The sequence below is a fragment of the Tursiops truncatus genome, chromosome 2 (assembly GCF_011762595.2).
Source record: "Tursiops truncatus isolate mTurTru1 chromosome 2, mTurTru1.mat.Y, whole genome shotgun sequence".
Taxonomy (NCBI): Eukaryota; Metazoa; Chordata; class Mammalia; order Artiodactyla; family Delphinidae; genus Tursiops; species Tursiops truncatus.
The window spans coordinates 41,127,089-41,137,997 of record NC_047035.1 but is presented as its reverse complement, the minus strand read 5'-3'; the positions used below and the strand labels follow the sequence as shown (position 1 = coordinate 41,137,997).

At 38.8% G+C, this 10,909-nt stretch overlaps 1 protein-coding gene across 1 annotated transcript in view; it reads left to right on the top strand.

Moving 5' to 3' along the window:
* Positions 1-264: 264 nt before the first annotated feature.
* Positions 265-10,909, top strand: part of PPM1A (protein phosphatase, Mg2+/Mn2+ dependent 1A) — a 43,143-nt gene continuing 32,498 nt past the window's right edge. Inside the window, exon 1 of the mRNA XM_004327653.4 lies at positions 265-404. The gene's annotated coding sequence lies outside the window, so the exon portion shown is untranslated. The remainder of the gene's footprint in view (positions 405-10,909) is intronic.

Sequence of the window (10,909 nt, the reverse complement as noted above, 5' to 3'; positions counted from 1 at the left end):
CGCTAAGGGCGGGAGCGCGCGCGGGAGCGAGGGAGCTGTGGTCTCTGAGCCGGCCCGGCCCGCAGCTTCGGGTGCTCGGGCGGCTGCAGCTCGGGAACTGGTGGCTGGGGAGGGGGGGTGGGGGGCGCCAGGCAGGTGGGGCGCGAAAGCTATGAATCTTCGGCTCTTCCTCGTCCTCCGGGACCCGCTCTCCGCCTCCCGCTCCAACGCCCGGATGATCTGAGCCGCGAGGGCGCCGAGAGCCGGGGTCCCGGACGCAGCCCGGCTCCTCCCCTCCTCCGCCCCCTCCCCGGCCTGACCTGGACGGCCGCCGCCGCGGTGACCCTCTTCCCGCCCTCTCCCCGGCTGCCGTCGCCGCCGCCGCCTCGGCGGACCAGGGACCTGCCCGCCCTCTGCTGCTCCGGGTAAGCGCGACGCTCGGGCCGAGGGCGGGCGGGCGGCGCGGGCCTGCGCGGCGGCGACCAGGCCTGGGGCCTGTAAACAAGCCGGGCGTCTGCCCGGGCGCTCCCGGGAGGAGACGCGACAACTCCACCCCCTGGCCCGGCCTCCTCCCCGGAGCCGGGCGTCGGGCGACGAGGGGTTAACGCTCCGCGAGGGAGGCGGCGGGGAGGCGGGGGCGGGGTGTTTGTGGCGGCGGCGGCGCGGGGAGGGGGCGCGACCCTCCAGCCGCCGAGGCCGGGCGGGGTGTTTGTGACGGCGGCGCGCGCGAGGGCCGCGGACCGGCCTGTCCCGAGAGCGGCCGGCGGAACTTTCCCCAAGCGGGGAGGGGGCGTCCGGCACCCGCACCCGCCCGGCCACCCTGGGCTCCAACCCCTGGAGGGAGGCCGGGAGAAAGAAGGGGGGAGGCCTCCTTTGGACCGGACTTGGCCTGGAAACACTAAATTCTGGAGAATTAGCTTCAGGTTTTATAGGGGGCGGAGCTGAGCGTGAGGCTCTTTCAGAACTCGGCAGTGATGCTTCCAATTCATTCATTATTAAGGCATCGAACGAATCCACCGAAGTAAATCGAACTGATTTCTTCTCTTTTTAACCGTGTAAATTGTGTGGGTAAAAGTTGTTGATGTTAGAGTTTGGTTGAGATGTGGTTCTGTTCAGCTTGTACATTTTAAATATTTTCTTGAAGGACAGCTGGCTGTGGAGTGCCTCTACCAACCGCAGTTTTAGATACGTTTTGAAAATTTCATCACCGGAGGTATTTCTTTTTTCTCAAGCACCGCATGGTACTTAAAAATCCACAAAGGTCATACTTCAGTTGTCCAAGCCGAGAAATCTGTTCGCCTCCCCTCCCCTAACCCTAAATTTTCTGCTAATTGGAGTAATGAGCCAAATGCATTTTAAGAAGTGATTGGAAGACCATGGGAGGTGTGAAGATCTATGGGAGGTAGTTATTATTTTCCCGGAGTAAATGATTTTGACGTTACTGAAGGAAGTTAGGAATTTAAAAAAAAATTGTTCTGAGGAAAAAGGTTTAATCTTTTCAAATTTGCACACTGGAATTTTAAACACAGTCACTTTTTAGGTGCACAGAGCTCTGAAGAGTCAGAGGGCTTATTTATTTTAACAGTGCTCTTCTGAGCCTTAGGGGTTCCAGAGCTCTCAGGAGTCCAGCAGGGCTTACTCCCCAACTGCTTTTAACTCGAACAACTTCACTTTTATATTTTTATCTTTTTACATATTGGGCCTTTTCCAGAGTGTAGTTCTGTAACTCTGCAGATTAGGAAACTGACTAGGGCAATAGTGACCCACGCCTCTGCCTCTTTTATAAATATAGATGTTCCCTTTATTGATTTAATGTTTCTTTTGCCAATAAATAATTTGAAGCCCAAAATAACATTCCTTGTTTGATGTTTTAGTTCTGTTCCTATGTGTAACTCACATATATCTGTTTAAACATTCAGTCATACAAGGCTGATTACTTTTAACCTGCAAGTTATAGCAATACCACATGAAACTATAATGAGCTAGGCATGGAAGTTAAGGCATTTTTGATTAGATATCACTAAATATTTTTCACATCAGTGAAGTAATTATATTATGGGAGAGGTATATTAAGACTGGTAAAGTTTGGCTAGCTACCTCAGTATATATTTGAGAAATAAAATGGTTGAATGATTGAGTCATCAAAAATTCTTTTTATGTGGTGTGTGTATTTTAACATATAAAAGTGGTTTATATTTTAGTTTGAAGAGCAAAAGTGATGCCCATAATTACAATGTAAACTGTTGAAGGGAACACTGCACTAGGAGACAATAATTGTTTGGTTATGGCTGTGCTCCAAAATAATCAGCAAAGCCAAAGGGGTAGATTATATTATCAAATGTACTGTTCAGTTGTTATATTTTTTTATTCTCAACATTGTCTATTTAATATGCTTTGACTAAATGCCTGTTATGTGCCAGGCACTTAGATGTTTCAGCATTCTGAAGCTGATTTTCTTTCTGGGTTGTCTCTTATTTAAAAGAATTTAAAGTTGTTGATTGTTATTTAGGAAAGATATTCCTGTAGGTAGCTTTTATTGATTTTTCTGTTGGGATTGAGAAGTCTAGAAAAACTCTTGGGAGGAAGGCAGATGGAGATTCCACAAGAGACAAAGGGTGGTTGAGACTACAGGTTTGAACAAGCACAAGACCCTTGGTAATTTCATGTGGAGGGCATTTTAAGAACACATTGTTAAGGTTTTTCTGTCAGTTCAAGCTGAGTCTTGCTTATCTTGACTTGTTAATAAACCTTCATTTGAAAATTTGTTCTCTAATACCCAATTTTTTTCAAAGAAATTAATAGTACATCGTATTGTCACATGGTAAATATTGCTAAGCAGTTAGTAAAAACCTACAGTCTTTGAATTTGTTCCCATAACACCTAGACTGTTTATTATAATAGCTAATAGCACGTGTAGCTGATTCTGGTTTCGCTGTAAATGCTTATTTATTTAAAAATTTAAGACTAAAGACTGACATATGTCCATAGGGAGCTTGTTACCCCTGAAATGCTCATGCATGAGAGCTGGATTAATTTCTTAAGATGTGAGGTTGTGATCATGTAGAAATAACTAATTATATGATGATAATTTCGATGATCCCCTGAATGACTGACTCTTGTCTGGGCATCTGACTCTGAGTGGTACTCCTGACTACTTTCCATCCTTAATCAAATCAGAGGAAGGAGGCAGCCCTGTAAGAAAATCAGCGCAAGTGGTGTCCTGTAAGTTAAACAAGATAAAACAAGGTATGGCCCTGTGAAATATATGGACCTTGGGGGAAGGGAAAGGTGTTGTGAGGCAACTAGGTAAAACTCTGTGCCTTCCTGTACCCTGGGTAGTAACTTTATGCCAGAATATGTCCTGTCTTCCATCTCATATTAAGTTGGTGACAAATTTTTAAAAATTGAGTTGCTTCATTAATTATTTCACTATTACCCAGGAAATTCTCTGAATTTCCCTGGGATTATTAACTACTCTTATATGAAAGTAGCTTGGGTTAAATTATATCAAGATCAAAAGGTTGATTACCTCTATTTTTTCTTCTTTTGTTCTTTCCAGTGTCTAATGTGCTCCATATTACACAAGTAACAATTTTATATTTTATTGAGTCTCCAGAATATATTTCTTGATGATTTTGACCTTTATATGTCCTAGCTATCTGTGTACTACCTAGATAAGCTCTTTACCTAGCTTTTCTTTTGCTGAGGCAGGTAGGAGGAGCTAGAGAAAGTAATTAAGAGAGGGGAGCTTATGTATACCTTTATCTAAAATGTAATAGACTTTAGAATTTTTCTGAGAAACTGAGGGAAAGGTACTGGATGTTAATGTGTGTTAATAGATTGTTGATACTGTGTTTATAAAATTAGAGATGTTTTAAACATTCCTTGAGTAAATGTGATAAAGAAGGGAGTTTGAGTTTTTAATATAGTTCTTAACATGTTTATCTGGATCCCATTGACTTAGTTTATGTAGTATTCGTGTTTAGGATCTGGATTGAAAGTCACTAGATTTTTTGTGGCTGATATGATTTGAATTAAAATCCTATGAAACTAAACTACTTCTAGATACAAAAGAAAGTGAATAATAAAAGCCATAATTTATTGAAAATAAAGCATCAGCCTTTAATTTTCACCACAACCTTCTAAAGCATATGATGTTATCTCTGTGTTACAGATGAAGAAATGTAGGCTTAGAGAGTCTAAGTAATGTGCCAGAATCAGATCTGTAAATACAAAATTATTTTCAGAATACTCTTGAGTAGACTTTTCCCAATTAGATTGTTGTTCCTAGGAATCAAAATTTGAAAAGCTGAATGTTACACTTCTGATACAGATTCCTAGAATTAAAAGGAACCTTACAAATTTATGTAGTTAAGTCTTCCAGTGCAAGATTCCCTTCTAAAACATTCAGTAAAGATTTAAGAAGTTAAAATCATTTTCTCATTCCCAAAGTTTCGGAAGTCAACAGAGATAAACAGTTTTATATGTTTGGCTATCATTGTTCAGATCGAGAAATGGAATCCATATTAATTCTCAAATGGTTGATGTCTGTATTGAAGGACTTAGGGAAATGTTTCTGAGTATGTACAATCAGTGGAGCCACATTGTAGGCTCCAGAGAACATGGTAAAACTTCCTAGTGGGGTGATCTTGGGCAAGCTGCTTGATTTTTCTAAGCCTCAGTTTTCTTTATCTGTCAAATGGAAAAGCCTTTCTCATTAGGTAATCTTGAATATTAAATGAGATAATCATGTAAAGCACTTGACGTATTTTCTACCGTAAAGAAATACCAAATAAATGGTAGCTGCTATTATTGAGTATATGAAATCTTGAAATACTTAGGGGAATAGAAACTTAGTGAGTATGAGAGGGTTGTCTTTCAGTGTAGTTTTAGCAGTGAGCCTGGAAGACAAACTATAAGTCTTCGGATTGAGCAGAGACTTCAGAAAGGTGCTAAAGGTTGTGGGCATATAGAACTTGTATGTGAGTAGACTAAAAGTTAAGAGGTAATGGAAAAGAAAATTGAGTATGAGTAGATTTATTTGACTGTATGAAGCTGGAGAGAAGTCATTAGGTTAATGATTAGGTGGGAGTCGATGGTTAAATAGAGGATAAAGAGTAAGTAATAAAGCAAAGGTGAATGTTCAGACAAGAATGATCAGTAAATGAGGAAGGACACAGGTTGGTGTTTTGAAGAGGGGTAACGGTTCATGATTAGAAATGATCAAGAAGATATTGCTACAGAAAAGATGCAAAAGAGAGTAAGAAAAATAAATTATTCTAATTAACTCAGTTCTTGTGAAACAAAAAAAGAAAATTTCATGATTAGAAATGGTCAAGAAGATATTGCTACAGAAAAGATACAAAAGAGAGTAAGAAAAATGAATTATTCTAATTAACTCAGTTCTTCTTGTGAAACAAATAAAGAAAACAGGGAGTCTTCATGAAAGGCATTAAGGCTTTGTATGTGGGTCCTGGGTTATATAAGGTTGAAAAATTGTACTGGAACATTTCAGGTCTTATTACTACCTCATACCCAAACCATGTTTTAACACTCCAACTGTTGTTTTCTACTAGCATCTTGTACTGCATCTCCCTCCTCCATCACATTATTTCTCTGCTCAATATGTTGAGTGACTCCCTTTTGCCTCTAGAATAAAGCTTAGAATTCTTGATTTGGCTTTGACGCTTTCCATGATTGGACCTCAGGACTGATCTATTTTCAACCAAACTGGTCCTCTTACCATCTCTGGAGCACACCCTGAACTTTTCTCTCTCTCAGTGGGTCTTTGCTCATGCTAATTGATGGTTCAGAATTCTTGTCCCTCCTTCTCCAGCTTTTGTTTTCTTTTTTTATCAAAGCTCATTTCTATTATTTTCTCCCCCACAAAACCTTTCCTGATCACCAGAGTGTTTCATTTCTGTTCTCTCTGTACTTCTACAGCATTATGATTGTATTATTTGTATGGCTTTAATCATATACTTTACTGTTTATGTTTTAAGTATAATTGTGTGTTCAATTTAATTATAAAATTCAGAAGGGGAAAATGCAATAACTTTACCCAAAGCCTGGCACAGTGCCTGTGGATAGTGGACATTCAGATATTTTGTAAGTATTAGGCAAAATCTACCTGAGAATGGGAGTGATTGCTGTAGCAGGTGGCGGAAGAAGTTAAAAGCTTTCTGGTGGCAGGTGTTTCTGACTCTCTTCTTATATATTATTTTGGCTGAACCTGGATTTTTTTTTTTTTTTGGCCACACCACTTGACTTGCAGGGTGTTAGTTCCCTCACGAGGGATTGAACCCGGGCCATGGCAGTGAAAGCACTGAGTCTTAACCACTGGACTGCCAGGGAACTCCCCTGAACCTAGATTTTAAGTGTGAAGATTATATAAATCAGAAGGGTGGCAGAGTTGTTATGTTGGTATAGAAAATTATGTTGGCTGATTTTGGACCTAAGTATTTCATTTTAACTTCTTATGTTTTGGCTGTGAGGGTTAACAGGACATTCATGACCATCATGCATCTCTTTCCAGAGTTATATTTGCAAACATTATGAAGTAGGCATCCTTTTAACAGAAAGGAATTGCGGAATCACAGTAACTAGACAATGTATTGGTTAAAAAAGGGAGGTAACTATCAACTTTTTTTTAATTTAATTTTTTTATAGAGCAGATTTTTATTATTTATCTTATACATATTACTGTATATATGTCAATCCCAATCTCCCAATTCATCCCACCCCCCACTCCACCCACACTTTCCCCCCTTGGTGTCCATATGTTTGTTCTCTACATATGTCTCTATTTCTGCCTTGCAAACCGGTTCATCTATATCATTTTTCTAGATTCCACATATATGCATTAATATACGATATTTGTTTTTCTCTATCTGACTTATTTCACTCTGTATGACAGTCTCTAGGTCCATCCACGTCTCTACAAATGACCCTATTTCGTTCCTTTTTATGGCTGAGTAATATTCCATTGTATATATGTACCACATCTTCTTTATCCATTCGTTTGTTGATGGGCATTTAGGTTGCTTCCATGACCTGGCTATTGTAAATAGTGCTGCAGTGAACATTGGGGTGCATGCGTCTTTTTGAATTATGGTTCTCTCTGGGTATATGCCCAGTAGTGGTATTGCTGGGTCATATGGTAGTTCTATTTTTAGTTTTTTAAGGAACCTCCATACTGTTCTCCATAGTGGCTGTATCAATTTTACATTCCCACCAACAGTGCAAGAGGGTTCCCTTTTCTCCAAACCCTCTCCAGCATTTGTTTGTAGATTTTCTGATGCCCATTCTAACTGGTGTGAGGTGTACCTCATTGTAGTTTTTGTTTTTGTTTTGCTGTACATGGGCCTCTCACTGTTGTGGCCTCTCCCGTTGTGGAGCACAGGCTCCAGACGCGCAGGCCTACCGGCCACGGCTCATGGGCCCAGCCGCTCGGTGGCATGTGGGATCTTTCCAGACTGGGGCATGAACCTGCGTACCCTGCATCGGCAGGCGGACTCTCAACCACTGCGCCACCAGGGAAGCCCCCTCATTGTAGTTTTGATTTGCATTTCTCTAATAATTAGTGATGTTGAGCAGCTTTTCGTGTGCCTCTTGGCCATCTGTATGTCTTCTTTGGAGAAATGTCTATTTAGGTCTTCTGCCCACTTTTTTATTGGGTTGTTTGTTTTTTTAATATTGAGCAGCATGAACTGTTTATATATTTTGGAGATTAATCCTTTGTCCGTTGCTTCATTTGCAAATATTTTCTCCCATTCTGAGGGCTGTAGTTTTGTCTTGTTTATAGTTTCCTTTGCTGTGCAAAAGATTTTAAGTTTCATTAGGTCCCATTTGTTTATTTCTGTTTTTATTTCCATTACTGTAGGAGATGGGTCAAAAAAGATCTTGCTGTGATTCATGTCAAAGAGTGTTCTTCCTATGGTTTCCTCAAAGAGTTTTATAGTGTCTGGTCTTACATTTAGGTCTTTAATCCATTTTGAGTTTCTTTTTGTGTATGGTGTTAGGGAGTGTTCTAATTTCATTCTTTTACATGTAGCTATCCAGTTTTCCCACCACTCTTATTAAAGAGAATGTCTTTTCTCCATTGTATATCCTTGCCTCCTTTCTCATAGATTAGTTGACCATAGGTGCATGGGTTTATTTCTGGGCTTTCTGTCCTGTTCCACTGATCTATATTTCTGGGGTTTTTTGCCAGTACCATATTGTCTTGATTACTGTAGCTTTGTAGTATAGTCTGAAGTCAGGGAGTCTGATTCCTCCATCTCCTTTTTTTTCCCTCAGGATCGCTTTGGCTACTATCAACTTTTAATTTGAGTCAAACAAATGTCTGATATATGAATAGTCTGTTTTCATATAAATCTCTAAGCTAAACTTTAAACCATATCAAATTGTTATGCTATTTCTAGTATTTAGAAAATGCATAGTAAAATTTCCTTTATTGAATTTTTTGAATGGATAATTTTATATAGGCCGTCTGTGGCTGCTAAGATCCATTTATTGGAGTATGATACTAATGAGACCAGAATCATGAATTTGATTCTTTGTGTGGCTCTTAACTTTTTCTAGCCTTAACATTAGCTAGTAACAACGATAACTGACATTATTGACCACTTATATGCCAGGCATTATCATAGAAATTTTCAAGTACTAGCTCATTAAATCTTTATATCTATCTGTATGAGATAGATACTATTATTACTTGTATCTTAAAAGATCGGGAAATTAAGACAGAGGTTAATTTTCACAGCTAGTAACAGAAGCCAAACACATGTCCTTGGACTTTTCAAAGTAATTATATATGTGGGTCACTGCAGTTTCATTGCTACTGCTATAAGTAACTCTTTTGGCGATTGTAATGGTTTAGAAAATCTTTGTATATGAAGGGTATGGCTACAGTTCTATTGTACCCAGAGAGTGAATCTTGTGATTGAGCTGCAATCTGAGGTGGAAGTATACATAAAGTTGAAAAGTACAGTATCACATGTCATGTCAGCTCCCTTTAGAACTTTTCACCAAGAAGAACCATTAAATTTTTTAATATAAAAAGCACGTAAGTTAAAGCTATAATACAACTAGTACTATAAACCGTACACAATTTTGTCTTATGGCTTATTTTATTCATGTTCACTTCTGTGCCTCCCACTGACATAAATGATTTCATCAGTCCTTCATTCAAATGAAATTCTTAGTGAGTTTAGGAAGATAGTCTTAAATACAAGCTAATTGGTCTCACAATAGAGATTATACTATAAATGGAACATTTCAATATTAAGATTTATTAAAAGTAAATTCCTTGAAAGCAGGGACCAGGTTTCATTTATTTTAAATAAGTGCTCAATATATGATTGTTTAATCTTTGTAGTCTCCCTCCTCATTTTCTGATAAACACATGACAAAGAAAATCGAATGTGAGCCAGAAATACAGCATACTATGAGAGAGCATAGGTCACAGATAATCTAGTTTAAATTTAGGCTGGTGCTTTGTATTCGTCTGTGATATGACTGTCTCAGGAAGGGGTTGTAGATAAACACGTTGTTTGGTTGGTTGGTTGTTTTGTTTTGAGTCCTGCTGTATGTGGCTTAATTATTTTATTTAAAAATATGCTATTCAGGAACTGTTGTACTGCTTCAGAGAATAAGAACATAATTCATTACCAACTTTGAATGTCTTGACTTCTTAGCCCTGCTCCTTGTCTTTAGTATGAGTGGTAGAAAATTGTGTCATATTTCATATTATGTCAATAGGAGATATGCAGTTTGCTTACTTTGTTACCAAAATTTAGTAATGAAAATGGTAACGATAAGGATAAGCAAGGAGTGGCTATATATATATTTTTTGTTTTGTTTTACAAACCGAATTGCAAAACTTACCAGACTTTAGAAAAACATTTTTGCAATATTCCATCATACTTCAGAATATAAATAGGTAGTAAACAAAATTTTCACTTTTCATAAAGCAGTAGAATATCATCCTTGTTTGGATGTCAAGGGGCTGATCTTAGAATTGGCAGCTTTTGTGGTCAACCCACAGTTTAACCCTACGTTACTCCATATCTGTCTTCATTTTCTCTCTATAAATGCTTCCTGATACTACAAGCAAGTACTTTAACAACTAGTCAACCATCTAGAGTGATCTTGTAGTGGTTTGCTACAGTCAGTAGAATCAGGAGCTCCTTAAGTGCAAATGGGATTGTTCATTTTATACAATAAAACTCCCTGACTAAATTTAAGATATTTTTGTCTAAAATACATTGAAAGTAGATTCCTAGCTCCCAGTAATTACTCCTTTGCATTTAAATTACCTTATACTTTGCTTCTTACATAGAAAAGACTTTTTAAAAAATGTACCCATTCATGAATGTTAAATGAATGAGCAGATGAATAAGTAAATAGCCCAGGGAAAGAGAATGTATGCGCTCTAACTTCTAGTCAAAACTACATCTTTTCTCTTTTCTCCCCTTCAGCATATCTCATGTGGCATTTTTCAGTAATGAATGTGTATCTAATGATGTTGAGAAACTTTTAAAAGTCATTAATGAACAGTAATCTGAAAATCAAGTTTTTGACTGGTAACCTGCAGCTTTGCAGGGTCTGATATTTTAATATTAGAAATCAATTGTGTTCTGTAGAGATTTTAAAAAATTAGAACTATGTATTCTATAGAATAACAAAGTGGAAATGGTAGGATACAATTCAACTTCTATGGGAATACCTTTTCCTGGGTAGAAAACAATTCCTAACTCTGTTGACAAGGGAGAAGTCATGATGATGTCCCATATATTAATCAAGTGTCACTATGTACTAGGTACTTACGAACAGAAGAGACATGATTCCTTCCCTCATGGATCTTAAAATCTAAAGATTCACAGGGCCTTCTGTGCTATGATAAGAGAAACACAGGATTCTGTGAGCT